Below are 14727 nucleotides of genomic sequence, written 5' to 3'. Positions count from 1 at the left end.
CCTCAGGTCTGGGATTACAAGGCCCAGGAGGAAGCCTCAGTCAGAAATGCAGAGAGTCATTTCTGGGGCCACAAATGCGTGAGTCTTGCCCCTGAAGCCTCCTTCTTCCCCAGGGCAGGGGTGGTACCTCCAAGAAGCTGACCCAGGAGGGAGGTGCCCCTGCACACACAGGAGCTTGGGGCCCCCAAGCCCAGGCCCTGCTCCCAGGAGGAGCCCACTCTGGGCAGGATGGGTCAGTGGACAACGAAGGGCCTTCAACTCATGGTCCCTGCTGTGTCCCCTGGGGAGGTTTGGAAGCAGAGCACAACAATGTCCCCATGCCCACCCAGGGAGAGGACAACTGTCATGGGCAGTGGGGGACCCCAGAGGGAGAAGGCCCCGCAATCCTAGAAAGAGGGAAGCTTGTCACTGTCCTTATGCTTGTAAGGTAGGAGCCCGAGTGCGGCCAACTGAACCTGTAAGCTGTCTCACCTTGTCTGTTCTGATGGACTCTGTGACTCTGGACAGAGCCTTCTCCTGAAGACAGTGTTTGCTCATCAGCAGAATTGTTAGAAAAGAGAACTAATAGGATTCTATCACATGCAGGTGGTAGAAACTCCTGTCAACCTGCTTAAGCCTCAAAGGGGACTTGGGTTAGGTCCTTTCTGAGACTCGGAAAGAGGCTTCAGGAACAGCTGGATCAAGGGACCAGGTATCAGGACTCTGGCTCTCTCTGTCTCTTTTTTTTAAGAAATTAAATGTTTCATTTTGATAAAAACTTCAACAATCTAGATTATTTGAGCTCTTCATCTATACAATATAATTTATTCTAAAATCTTTATGCCTTTTTTTAAAATTTTTTATTAACATATAATGTATTATTTGTTACAGGGGTACTAGTCTGTGATTCATCAGTCCTACATAATTCCCAGCGCTCACCATAGCACATACCCTCCCCAGTGTCCCACCCCCCTCCACTCCAGCAACCCTCAATTTGTTTCCTGAGATTAAGAGTCTCTTATAGTTTGTCTCCCTGTCTGGTTTCGTCTTGTTTCATTTTTCCCTCCCTTCCCCTATGATCCTCTGTCTTGTTTCTCAAATTCCTCATATCAGTGAGATCATATGATACTTGTCTTTCTCTGATTGACTTGTTTCGCTTAGCGTAATACCCTCTAGTTCCATCCATGTCATTGCAAATGGCAAGATTTCATTTTTTTGATGGCTGCATAATATTCCATTGTATATATATACCACCTCTTCTTTATCCATTCATCTGTTGATGGACATCGAGGCTCTTTCCCCAGTTTGGCTATTGTGGACATTGCTGCTATAAACATTGGGGTGCATGTGCCCCTTTGGATCACTACATTTGTATCTTTGGGGTCAATACCCAGTAGTGCAATTGCTGGGTCATGGGATATATCTATTTTCAACTTTTTGAGGAAGGTCCATATTGTTTTCCATAGTGGCTGCACCAGCTTGCATTCCCACCAACATTGTAGGAGGGTTCCCCTTTCTCCGCATCCTCGCCAACATCTGTCGTTTCCTGACTTGTTAATTTTAGCCCTTCTGACTGGTGTGAGGTGGTATCTCATTGAGGTTTTGATTTGGATTTCCCTGATGCTGAGTGATGTGGAGCACTTTCTCATGTGTCTGTTGGCCATTTGGATGTCTTCTTTGGAAAAATGTCTGTTCATGTCTTCTGCCCATTTCTTGATTGGATTATTTGTTCTTTGGGTGTTGAGTTGAATAAGTTCTTTATAGATTTTGGATACTAGCCCTTTATCTGATATGTCATTTGCAAATATCTTTTCCCATTCTGCCAGATGCCTTTTGGTTTTGTTGACTGTTTCTTTTGCTGTGCAAAAGCTTTTTATCTTGGTGAAGTCCCAATAGTTCATTTTTGCCCTTGGTTTCCCTTGCCTTCTGCGTTGTTTCTAGGAAGAAGTTGCTGTGGCTGAGGTCGAAGAGGTTGCTACCTGTGTTCTCCTCAAGGATTCTGATGGATTCCTGTCTCCCATTGACGTCTTTTATCCATTTTGAGTCTATTTTTGTGTGTGGTGTGAGGAAATGCTCCAGTTTCATTCTTCTGCATGTGGCTGTCCAATTTTCCCAACACCATTTGTTGAAGAGACTGTCTTTTTTCCATTGGATATTCTTTCCTGCTTTGTTGAAGTTTAGTTAACCATAGAGTTGAGAGTCCATTTCTGGGCTCTCTATTCTGTTCCATTTTCTATGCACACACATTTTCTTAATTCCTGCTGGTACTGAGGTGGTTTTTCCTGCCATGGAACTAGATCAAGGTCATGTTTAGACCCAGATTTTGAGTTCCTTTTAATTTCTAAAAGCAGTAAGAAGAAACTATGCAACATTAAGTAACTGAATGCAACAATAAAAAATGTTAAATATAAATTAATTCTTTTATAAAATGTAGCGTACAGTGCTATCAATATGACATACATTTATGATATACACAATGATTATTGTGCACATGGAGATTAACCAAAATTTTAAGAGAAGAATCATAATGGATGTTAGTAATCTATTTTTGTATAGCCAAACTAGGTTTTGAGTATCTTTATTTCATTATTGACCACAGCACTTCAATGGACAATTATCTCTGCTAAAGAAAAACGTCTCCAGGTCAAACTCTCCAATAACCAGGGTTCCCTCTTCTGCCATATACTGCTTAGCAACCCCTTCTTTTCACCTCTACCCAGATATAGGGCTAAGTATAACTCATTAACTTTCTTTTCTTTTTTTTAAAGATTTATTTATTTGAGAGAGAGAGAGAGGGAGTGTGGTGGGGAGGGGCAGAGGGAGAGGGAGAGAGAGAGTCAGAATTGAGTGTGGAGCCCGACATGGAGGTGGATCTCACAACTCAGATCATGACCCAAGCCGAAACCAAGAGTTGGAGACTTACCCAAATGCACCATCCAGGTGCCCCCTTCATTGATTTTCAAAGGAGACTTTCATTTTACTTTTCATACCATCTCTTTTCAGAGGTCCTTCAGGCAGGATATCTCTCTATCTACCACATGAAAGGACCAGGCACTGCCTTCTAGCTACTTTTGGTGGCATGAGCTAACAGAAACTTCAGGACTAGGTTCATGGATTCTGTCAAATGTTCAGAAGCACTATTAGATTTGAGTGAAGATTTTGCTTTGATAAAGCCATAGTCCTGGGTATTGAGAGTTCCTTGGCAAGATGCCCTTGCCTGGTAAAAAATACCTAACTTCCCAGTTTCCTCCAGGTTTAGAGATGGTATTGTGTATACAGCATAGTTTGTATGCACCGAGTTTTTGGGCACATGTTCTTACTTTCTGTTGACATGAATACTCACTGGACTTGCCTTGGAACCAAAATAACAGCTAAAGAAGAAGGAAAAACATTTGGTTCTGGTAGAAACCTGAAATTTTATGATTGCATGCTGTCCTCATTATACTGGCCTTGGGCTTGCCTCTAAGTCCTTGCTCGTGTTTCTTTCTAACACGTTTGGAAGATATTCCTTCCTACCTACTTCAGTCCTACCCACTTTCTAAATCTGTTTTACCTAATCCATTAGACTTTTCCTGCTAATTCCTGTCTAAATTAGTCTCTCTCTTCTTCTTCTTCTTTTTTTTTTTTTAGAGAGCATGAGAGGGGGGATGGTCAAGGGAGAAGCAGACTCCCTGCTGAGCAGAGAGCCCGATGCGGGACTCCATCCTGGGACTCCAGGATCATGACCTGAGCCGAAGGCAGTTGCTTAACCAACTGAGTCACCCAGGCGCCCTCTTCTCTAAACTTCTTAAAAGAGTTTGAGTCCATGCTCTCAAATTTAGACTTAATGGCATCTCCTTATACTTAATTTTTTTTTAATTTTTTTTTTATTCTCACCTCTTCAACTAAAACATTGGTTCCTAGATTGGTGGTTGTCAGAGGCAGAGGGTAGGGAGTGGGTGAAATGGGTGAAGGTGGTTAAAAGTTGCAAACTTCCAGTTATAAAATAAGTAAGTCACAGGGATGTACAGTATGGTGACTATAGTTAACAATACTGTATTGTACATTTGAAAGTTGCTGAGAGAGTAGATCTTAAAAGTTCTTACAGGATGCCTGGGTGGCTCAGTCATTTGAGCGTCTGCCTTTGGCTCAATTCATGATCTTAGGGTCCTGGGATTGAGACCCACATTGGGCTCCCTGCTCAGTGGGGAGTCTGCTTCTGCCTCTCCCTCTGCTCCTCTCTCTTGCTCATGCTTGCTCTCTCTCACTCTCTCTCAAATAAATAAAATCTTTAAAAAATAATCCATAAAAAAGTTATCACAAGAAAAATTTTTTTGTAACTATGGTGATAGAAGTTAACTAAACTTATTGTGGTGATCATTTTGTAGTATATACAGATGTTGAATAACTGTGTTGTATGCCTAAAACTAGTATGTCAGTTATATCTCAATTAAAAAGTGTAAGGCTAAAAAAATGTTCGTTCCTGAATATGGACTTCATCTAAACTTTTTTATACCCCCACTACACTTAATGGAAGTAAAGAAAAAGTACAGTAGATGCTAAATAAACAGTGACAGATGTTACTGATAAATGGATAATTAGTTAAAAGATGGCACTCAATTTCTTGGCATTTTCTGAAGAAACAAATTTGGGGGAAAGCCTTTTATGTTAATCTGTTTTTCAAATCAGGAGCATCCAAAAGGAAGATATATTTTGTTTGTTTTGTTTTTGCTTTTTAATATTAATTAATTTGAGATACAATTGATGTATAACTATTAGTTTTTGAAGAGAACTTGTTTCTCAAGTTACTAATTTTTGCTTCTGATGCTGGGAAAAGGGATTTATATACCTTCCTGTGTATTAATATATTATCTTAATACTCAGCATCTTCTTGTCTTCTCTTTTCTTTGACCTTCCTGTACATTAAAACCGGTAATTCGACTGAAATTCAGAGGAAACACAAGGATTTATTCTTGTTCTCTGTCGTATAGCTAAGTTCTGTGACAAACTTGAATTCATTCAGGTGAAGAAATTACTTATAAAATAAGTCTATTTTAAAAATAGAACTATGGACGATGGCAGGTCAACTTTATCATTGTAGAGGGGTAGGGACTGAGTTCTAGGGAGGTAGTTATTTTTCTAAAATCATCAGTTTTATTGGTGGCAGATTTCGCCTTGGAGCCCAGGTCTGCGTTGATTGCATCTGAAACAGTGGGCATCACGTTTATGTGCTTTGGAGTTGCGTTTAATTGCTGTATATGTTGGGTAAAACTCTTCATAATGTAGTACAGAGATTATATCACTAAAGATGAAAATACTTTAAACTGACTCATGCTCATAACCTTTCCTTCTCCTGAAAAAGTTCCCTTTGATGGCTTTAACCTTGACTTTCATTCTCTTTTCTACATTATCTACCCTAAGGGAAAAACAGGTAAATGAAATAGCAGTGCTTTTTTTTTTTTTTTTTTTTAGCATTCCCAAGCCAAGGATGCTAGTATTTAAATATATTTGCTCCTTTAATATTGTTATTTTATAACAATAATTTCGATAGAATATTCTAAGGTAGGTTTACACTTAGAACTTAAACTTTTTCTATTCATTTTATTTTGGTTTCTAGACTGTTTCTTTTATTCGGTTCAGCTCTTTAGCATTAAGCCATGTGATCAAACTTGTTCGAAACCTCACAGTGGTCTCTCTGTAAGTTGCTTCTTAGGATGAGTGGCACCCCAGCCTTGAAAACGATAGTGTCCTGTATATCTTTTGAAAGGTACCATACTATTAAGCACTTTTAACCACATATACATGCAAAGAGATAGTCATTATTTTAGTAGAGCCAAGTATTCCTTAGAGCATAACTATAAGAATTTAAGTATTCTGATACTTACAAATTCAGCAGATTAGCACACTTTCCCCCAAATCTTTGAGACTTACAATCTTATTTGTTCTCCTCTGTTGGTGGTTTAATCTTTTACTAAGTATTGATTATTTTTTTCTCAGAGGTCTCCACCATGTATTGTAAAAACAATGCTGTCATATAGAAACTGATCCTCTCCCCACCCTGTCTCAAGGCTCTTGCCTTGTTGATCTAGTCTACTTATATTTACTAGAAAGTCTGTCTCATATATTATTTCAGTCATGTTACATCCCTGATAAATAATCTGTATAGTTTTAATTTGCCAGTTGCTTCAACATCTTCAGTATGGCCTTCAGGACCCTTAAGAAATTCTCTCTCATTTTTTTTTTTTAATGTATGTCAATTTGAATTTTCTGTTTCCCTCGTGAGCTCACATACAAGGTCTTGTTGCCTGCCTTCCTTCTTTTATGCCTTCTGCATGGTATATATCTTGAGAAGTCTCATCTTAAATGCCTAACACATTGAACTTTCTTTCTTTCCTTTTTTTTTTTTTTTTTTACTTTTTGTAGTTAAAAATGTTTTAACAATAGTAAGGTGAGCTCTGCAGATTGCTTTTTAACTCTGGAGTTATTTTTATGTTTTATTTTAAAGTATTTCTTTGTGTTTTAAGATTACCTATTATTTATGTTTTAGTTATTCATTCTATGATTTCCAGTTCTATCATTTTCTCATTTGTATTTCTATTCCTTTATTTTATACTTTCATATTTGGAATAGCTTCACAAATTTTTATTTTCTGCAACATAAGCTATGCTCTCACATTATCCAGTGAGAGGAGATTATATTCTTGGCGCTTTGTGTGAAATTTGTATGCATCTTCCATATATCCTCTATCTTGGTTTCCCCTCATCTATTTCATCTCCATCTTTCCTTGGTCTTTTCTCTTGACTTTGGGTGTCTGATTCTCAGACAATATGTTTACTTTCACGCATTCCAGAATGACAGTTTTTTGAAATTTTCCAGCTCCTTAATTAAATTATGTTCAGAAAATACACTTTTCCTTTTAATATTCTGGGTGCTGTTCCCTTTCTCCTATTCTGAAGTACCTCCCTTGGTGAGCCAAATGCATTTTTAAAAAAATTTTTTAGTTTGTCTCTAAGATGAGTTCTGTTTCAACTTCCTGTTTGCCTCTGGAGTGACTGCATTTCAGTCCAGTTGCAGCAACTGAACCACAGCCTCAGACACTCAGTGGAGCGCTGCTGGAGATACTGCATGCTCAGCACCATTCCTGAATTGATGGAGCTTTTACCAAGCAGAATTGTATTACTTTGCTGTTGTTACAGTAAGACACCATAAAAAACAGCCACAAAATCATAGTGGCCACGTAGCAACAAGCATTGCCTTCTTCATTTGGGTAGTCTGAGCCATAACATTGATGTCAGTCGGGGTTTTTGCCCATGTCCGTGTGTAGACATAGAGTCAGCTCTGTTCCACATGTCTCGCATCTATTGATACCTGTGTGAGAGCCAGGGATTTTCCTCTCATGGCAATGACAGTAGCCAGAGTGAGTAGAAAACAGACATCCTGACACATTCACCTCTTTTAATTGGCTAAAGCAAGTCACATGTTCAAATCCAAGACCAAAAGGCAGTAAAATACACTTTTCTCCTTCAATAAGGGAAACTAAGAAGCCACATGACAAAAGGTAAATATGAAGGGGAGCATGAAGAATAAAGACCAATGTAATTTACCACATTTGTTTTTCCATTACTTAAAATATCCAGTCTTGCCTGGCTGAGCTAACGCAGTAAAAGAGTAACTCTAGCTATCACAGTGGGCTTTTATCAGGAGTGCAGCTGTCTCTGCTAACACAGTGTTTAACCTAAACCAGTTATTTACAATATTTTATTGCATTATTTCATTATTACTATAGGCAGTTTTACAGATGAGACTTTCCATTCAATTTATCAAATATTTAAAAATACCTACTCTTTTTGGGCACTGTTTTGGACATGGGGATTACAACAGTGAACAAATAGACAAGGTCCCTGTTTACACCTTGTCACAAATTAAGATAATTTCCAAAAGGATATGTGTTTCTTTTTTTTCCTTTTTTAAGCTTTTTATTTAAATTCCAGTTAGTTAACATATAGTGTAATATTCGTTTCAGGTGTACAGTATAGTGATTCATCACTTCCATACGACACCCGGTGCTCATCACAACAAGTGCCCTCCCAAATCCCCATCACCTAATTCACCCATCCCCCCACCCATCTCCCCACTGGTAACCATCAGTTTGTTCTCTAGAGTTAAGACTCTGTTTCTTGGTTTGCCTCTCTCTCTTTTTCCTTTGTTCATTTGTTTTGTTTCTTAAATTTCACATATGAGTGAACTCATGGTATTTGTCTTCTCTGACTGGCTTACTCCACTTAGCGTACTAGTCTCTGGCTCCATCCATGTCATTGCAAATGCTGAAATTTCATTCTTTTTTATGGCTGAATAATATTCCATCACACACACACCCCCCACATTTTCTTTATCCATGTATCAGTTGGTGGACACTTGGACTGATTCCACAATTTAGCTATTGTAGATAATGCTGCTGTAAACATTGGGGTGCATGTATCCCTTTGAATCGTATTTTTATATTCTTTGGGTAAATACCCAGTAGTGCAATGGATGGATCTTAGAGTAGTTTTCTTTTTAACTTTTTGAGGAACCTCCATACTGTTTTCTAGAGTGGCTGCACCAGTTTGCATTCCCACTGACAGTGAAGAGGATTCCTTTTTCTCCACATTCTCACCAACACTTGTTGTTTCTTGTGTTGTTGATTTTGGCCATTCTGATGGGTGTGAGGTGATATCTCATTGCAGTTTTGATTTGTATTTCCCTGATGCTGAGTGATGTTGAGCACTTTTTCATGTGTCTGTTAGCCATCTGTATATCTTTTGAAAAATGTCTATTAATGTCTTCTGCCCATTTTTGATTGGATTATTCCTTTTTGGGGCATTGAGTTTTATTTTTTTTAAATATATTTTGGATACTAACCCTTTATCAGATATGTCATTTGTAAATATCTTCTCCCATTCCATAGGTTGCCTTTTAGTTTTTTTGAATGTTTCCTTTGCTGTGTAGAAGCTTTTTATTTTGATGAAGTTCCGGTGGTTTACTTTTGCTTTTGTTTCCCTTGCCAAAGAAAAGACTAGCTCTTTTTTTAAGAAGTCCTATTATTTTATTTTTTATTTATTATTTTTTTATTAACATATAATGTATTATTTGTTTCAGGGTTACAGGTCTGTGATTAGTCAGTCTTACATAATTCACAGAGCTCACCATATGTGGGGGTATGTGGGGAGCACATACCCTCCCCAATGTCCACACCCCAGCCATCCCATCCCTCCCACCCCCCTCCACTCCACCAACCCTCAGTTTGTGTCCTGAGATTAAGAGCCTCTTATGGTTTGTCTCCCTGTCTGGTTTCATCTTGTTTCATTTTTCTGTCCATTCCCCTATGATCCTCTGTCTTGTTTCTCAAATTCCTCATATCAGTGAGATCATATGATACTTGTCTTTCTCTGACTGACTTGTTTCGCTTAGCATAATACCCTCTAGTTCCATCCATGTAATTGCAAATGGCAAGATTTCATTTTTTGATGGCTGCATAACATTCCATTGTGTCTATCTATCTATCTATCTATCTATCTATCTATCTATCTATCTATCTATCTATCATCATCTATTTACCACATCTTCTTTATCCATTCATTTGTTGATTGACGTCTAGGCTTTTTCCATAGTTTTGCTATTGTGGACATTGCTGCTAGAAACATTGGGATGCATGTGCCCCTTTGGATCACTACATTTGTATCTTTGAGGTCAATACCCAGTAGTGCAGTTGCTGGGTCATAGGGTAGCTCTATTTTCAACTTTCTGAGGAACGTCATACTGTTTTCCAGAGTGGCTGCACCACCCACCAACAGTGTAGGAGGGTTCCCCTTTCTCCGCATCCTCGCCAACATCTGTTGTTTCCTGACTTGTTAATTTTACCCCTTCTGACTGGTGTGAGGTGGTATCTCATTGAGGTTTTGATTTGGATTTCCCTGATGCTGAGTGATGTTGAGTCTTTTTCATGTGTCTGTTGGCCATTTGGATGTCTTCTTTGCAGAAATGTCTGTTCATGTCTTCTGCCCATTTCTTGATTGGATTACTTGTTCTTTGGGTGTTGAGTTGGATAAGTTCTTTATAGATTTTGGATACTAGCCCTTTATCTGATATGTCATTTGCAAATATCTTCTCCCATTTTTTCTGTTGGTCTTTTGGTTTTGTTGACTGTTTCCTTTGCTGTGCAAAAGCTTTTTATCTTGATGACATCCCAATAGTTCATTTTTGCCCTTGGTTTCCCTTGCCTTCCACGATGTTTCTAGGAAGAAGTTGCTGTGGCTGAGGTCAAAGAGGTTGCCGCCTGTGTTCTTCTCAAGGATTTTGATGGATTGAAAAGACTAGCTCTTGATCAACTTCTGGGAGATAACCTTTAAGCATTTGGAATATACTTCTGAGAGGAGTGTCTTTGTATACCTGGGGCTTTAGGCCATATCGGATAGTTCATGCTAACTCTGACTTATGGTAGGTGTCTGCTTTTGTTTGGCCCTAGGCCAGGATGTATCACTTTCACTTCTGGAGGGGCTGGAGATTGACTAGTTAAGGTCAGTCATGTGGACACTCTATACATATGTGACTGTCCCCTAGTCATAACCCTGGATGACAAGGCTTGGGCAAATTTTCTGTTTGGCAGTATTTCGTAGATGTCATCAAAATTTTGAGAATGGGGACAGTAATTTCTTCTAGCTTTTATGGATTGTTATAATGATTAAATGGGGTAACATGTGTGATATGCTTAGAAGAGTGACTGATACTGTTCTAATAATAAAAGCTATGTAAGGTCTTGTTAAATAACACTAAGAAGTGAGTCCAGGAGAGCCAGAGCTTAGAACCTGAAAATAGATATCAAACATCATATTTGGGGGATAAGGCTAGAGCAAACAACCAAGGGGTCAAGAGGCAGGAAGATCTGGGGCAAAAATACACACACACATGCGCACACACACACACACACACACACACGTATGAAGTAGGTTGAGGGAAATTGGTTTGGTTAAAAATATAAACCCTTATCTAAGCAAAAGTTCTAGAAGTCCATCTTGTTGGGTACTGACCTATAGAAAAGTAGGATTAAAAATATACAGCCTGGAATATAAATTACTCCTACCTCTTCCTTGCACTTCATTTTGCAAAAATAAAAAAATTATGAAGCAGGGGTAGTGTCAGTGATGACTTGGTGAAGAGTGTTGTCCTTCTCTGCAAAGCCATGTTAAATACCTATGATTTTTATGTTAATACATTGATCTAATACAGTGTAAATACAGTAATACAAAATCAGCTTCAGAAGAAGCTCCCTAATTTTCTGCCCTCTAATCATCTTTCCCACCCCAGTCCTCACCATATATAATTTCTGGAGCTTCTACCATTTTTGAACATAGTATGATGAGACATGATGGTCCGTAAATTTGTTGTGCAGTTCATTTTGTCATTAAAACTTACTAATGCGGAAGCTGAAACAGTTTCATAATTTAAGGAAAGCACGGATTTTTTTTGCATAACAATTGAGATAGGCAACTCTGCATGTCTCAGTTCATTCAACGTGTCTAAGAAATTTCTAGACATTAAATTTTTTTTTCCAGTCCATGGGTATCATTGTCTTATCGGGTAGCAAGGTAAACTATGTATCTACCTGATCATTGGCTCCTTTCCTACCTTATTGGATATGTGTCCATCCTTTTTACTTGCTAAATATTTATAATAATACATATGCATTAGCTCCTGATTCCTCTGGTCTATGTCTTTTGGTCTGTCATTTCCTCCAGGTGGTTAAATCACACTTCTTCCAAAATCCCTGGGGCTTTTCTGTGAGTAGGAGAGGAAAAAAAGGAGTAAGTTCAAAGTAAAACTGACAGTTACCTTTATTCAGCTACCAAAAGTAGAGAAAAGAGAGCATGGAATATTTTAACACCTTATCTCATAGTAAGAGTAAGAACAGAGGCTGTGTCTTTTGTGTGTTCTGTTTGTATCCTTCATAACCATCAAGTGATCTGAAACTGTTTCTGCATGGAAAGTATTTACTCTCTCAAGACCAGGAAAGGGACACAAAGGCCCACAGTCTAGTAAAGTACAGGAACTGAGCAGATGGAAATTTCTTTCATTTAATTGGATTCACAGGCTCTGAGGAGAGGCAGAAAAAGTAATTTGAAGGAGGTCAACCTGGGAGGAAATCAGTTTCATGGTTAGTGGGAATGAATTTACCATGTAAGAAACATCATAAATATAAGAAATATACCCTAAGAAATACTATCTAGTGTCAGTAATCAGTTATGTCTCACAGCATTCAAGAGGAACAAAAATTCCCTTGAATTCAGGAAATCTTTGAGTTTCTATTCTTTAAATCTATGAAGTTATGGTTCAGATAGGATCTGTGGTAGCCATAAAGTGTGTACCACATAAGGAGGTATCTACTTAGGATGATAGATTATGATGTTGAACTTGAAGAGAATGGCTTCTGCAATTCTATAGCCAATCTCTCTCTTTTAGATCTGCTTATGGAAATCAAATTATAGGGGAAAAAAAAGAAAACCATGTCTTGGAATGGCAGATGTAAAGATTATGAGTTAGAGTCCTGTTCCTTGAAAATAAATTACTCTGGGGACGCCTGGGTGGCTCAGTCAGTTAAGCGTCTGCCTTCAGCTCAGGTCATGATCCCAGGGTCCTGGGATCGAGTCCCACATCGGGCTACTTGCTCGGCGGGGAGCCTGCTTCTCCCTCTGCCTGACCCTCCCCCTGCTTGTACTCTCACTCTCTCTCTCTCCCTCTAGCAAATATAAATAAATAAATAAATAAATAAATAAATAAATAAATAAATAAATAAATAAATAACTGTGCCTTTGGACAGGCTGCTTGTTAATTCCCTCCAATTTCTCACCTATAAAATTTGAGATCCAAATTCCTCCTGTATAACATATCTTAGAAATCTAATGATGAAATGGTCCTTGCAGTGCTATTGAAGTTTGGGATGAGAATCACTAACTCGCTGTCATGGAAATCACTAAAAATTATAAAGGTGGATAAATAAGAATTAAATTCTAGCCTCTAAATGTACTAGTACCTAATACCTTCATTGGGTTATTTTTAGGGTTTCCCTCAAGGGCAGTTTTGGTTCTAGGTGGTAATGAAATATTATTCCCCCAATCCATTCGTTTGGTATTTCAATTTTAAAAGTTGGATTTTCTAGTGAAAATACTTGACATGTAGTTTAAAATTGTTTTCTGAGGAATGCTTAAAATAACATAATCTTGCAAAACAAAGTAGGTTAAATGATTATAATGCCACTTTAAGAGATGGCTAAAGGTACAGAAAACCTTTAATCCATCATTGGTTGAAAACATTTTGAAGGGGCACCTGGGTGGCTCAGTCAGTTGGGTGTCTGTCTTTGGCTCAGATCATGATCCCAGGACCAAGCCCCATGTCAGGCTCCCTGCTCAGCGGGAGTCTGCTTCTCCCTCCCCTCCCCACTCATGCTCTCTTCTCTCTATCTCTGTCTCTCTCTCAAATGAATAAATAAAATCTTTAAAAAAGTTTATAAAAACATTATTTTTAAGATAATTGAAGCTATCGTCTTTAAATTTTTAAGTGTATCTCATTTAAATTATTTTAAAACAAGATATTTTTGAAATGAATAACATTCCCTACATTCTCTGTTGAAGTACATTGAGCATTACTTAATTTCTTCTTGATGACTTACAGTTATTGCTATGAACCTAAGTTGTTTCCATGCTCTAATGCAGAGATGCTCTGAGACTTCTGGAAGATTTCTTGATCTTATTTATATAAATGGCCAGGTCCCTAAGCTCATTGCCTTAAGTCTGCTTTTTGTCATTTTTTTTGTCTCCCTCCCCCCCTTACTGTTGGTCATTATCATTAGATGTTACTTCTTATTGCTGTAGAGTACCTTCTTGTAGTCTCCATTCCTTCCCAATTTATTGCTTTTAAAGTTTGATAGCCCAGGAATCCCAAAGATAATTAAACTAGTTAAATAAGACCAGCTTTTACAAAAATTTTAGACATTCAAAATGAGAAAAATGAACATGAAGGAGTGTACCAGAATGAAATGGATTCTGAGGCATAGGAATAAAGAGCATGCTGCTCAAAAGTGGTGACAGTGTGTAAGTCAGGGGGTAAAGAAGCTTTCCCAAATAATAGACTAAGTTGCCACTTCAAGGGCAGTGTACACATAGCCAAAAGGCAAAATAGTTTGCATTTGAGGAACACAATAGATTCACTCAAATTGCATAGTTTCTGCAACTTGAGTCACGTAATTTATTGTTTATCATTCAGAAATTAAAAAGATAACTAGAACTAGATGCTGTTCTGTGTAAGTAGCCCAGAATCCTCCAAATACAAACAAATACAGAAGAAGTAATGAAGAGGAGCTGGGGTGAATTCAGCATTCACTCATCGACAATAATTTGCTTAGTGTCTGCTGTGGATGAGGCCAATGCTAAGCCTTAGGGATACAGCAGGGAATAAGGCAGATCTATTCACTGCCCTCCTGAAATTTACTGCCTTCTTCTGCACTTTGAACAGTGTCTATGAATGTTAACATCAGGGGGAGTTAAGTGAGGAATATATGGAAAACCTGAACTATTTTTGAAGCTTTTATGGAAGTCTAAAATTTTTTCAAAAGAAAAAAAATTAAAATTAGTGTATGGAATAGCCTGTGGTGGGAGACAGCACTGGTGTGTGGGTGAAACTGAATGACATTCAGGGTGACCAGACCATGGGGATTGAGGGGTGAAAATATGGTCTATG

Source organism: Zalophus californianus, chromosome 1 (genome assembly GCF_009762305.2).
Source record: "Zalophus californianus isolate mZalCal1 chromosome 1, mZalCal1.pri.v2, whole genome shotgun sequence".
Taxonomy (NCBI): Eukaryota; Metazoa; Chordata; class Mammalia; order Carnivora; family Otariidae; genus Zalophus; species Zalophus californianus.
Note: the sequence above shows the minus strand (reverse complement) of the source record.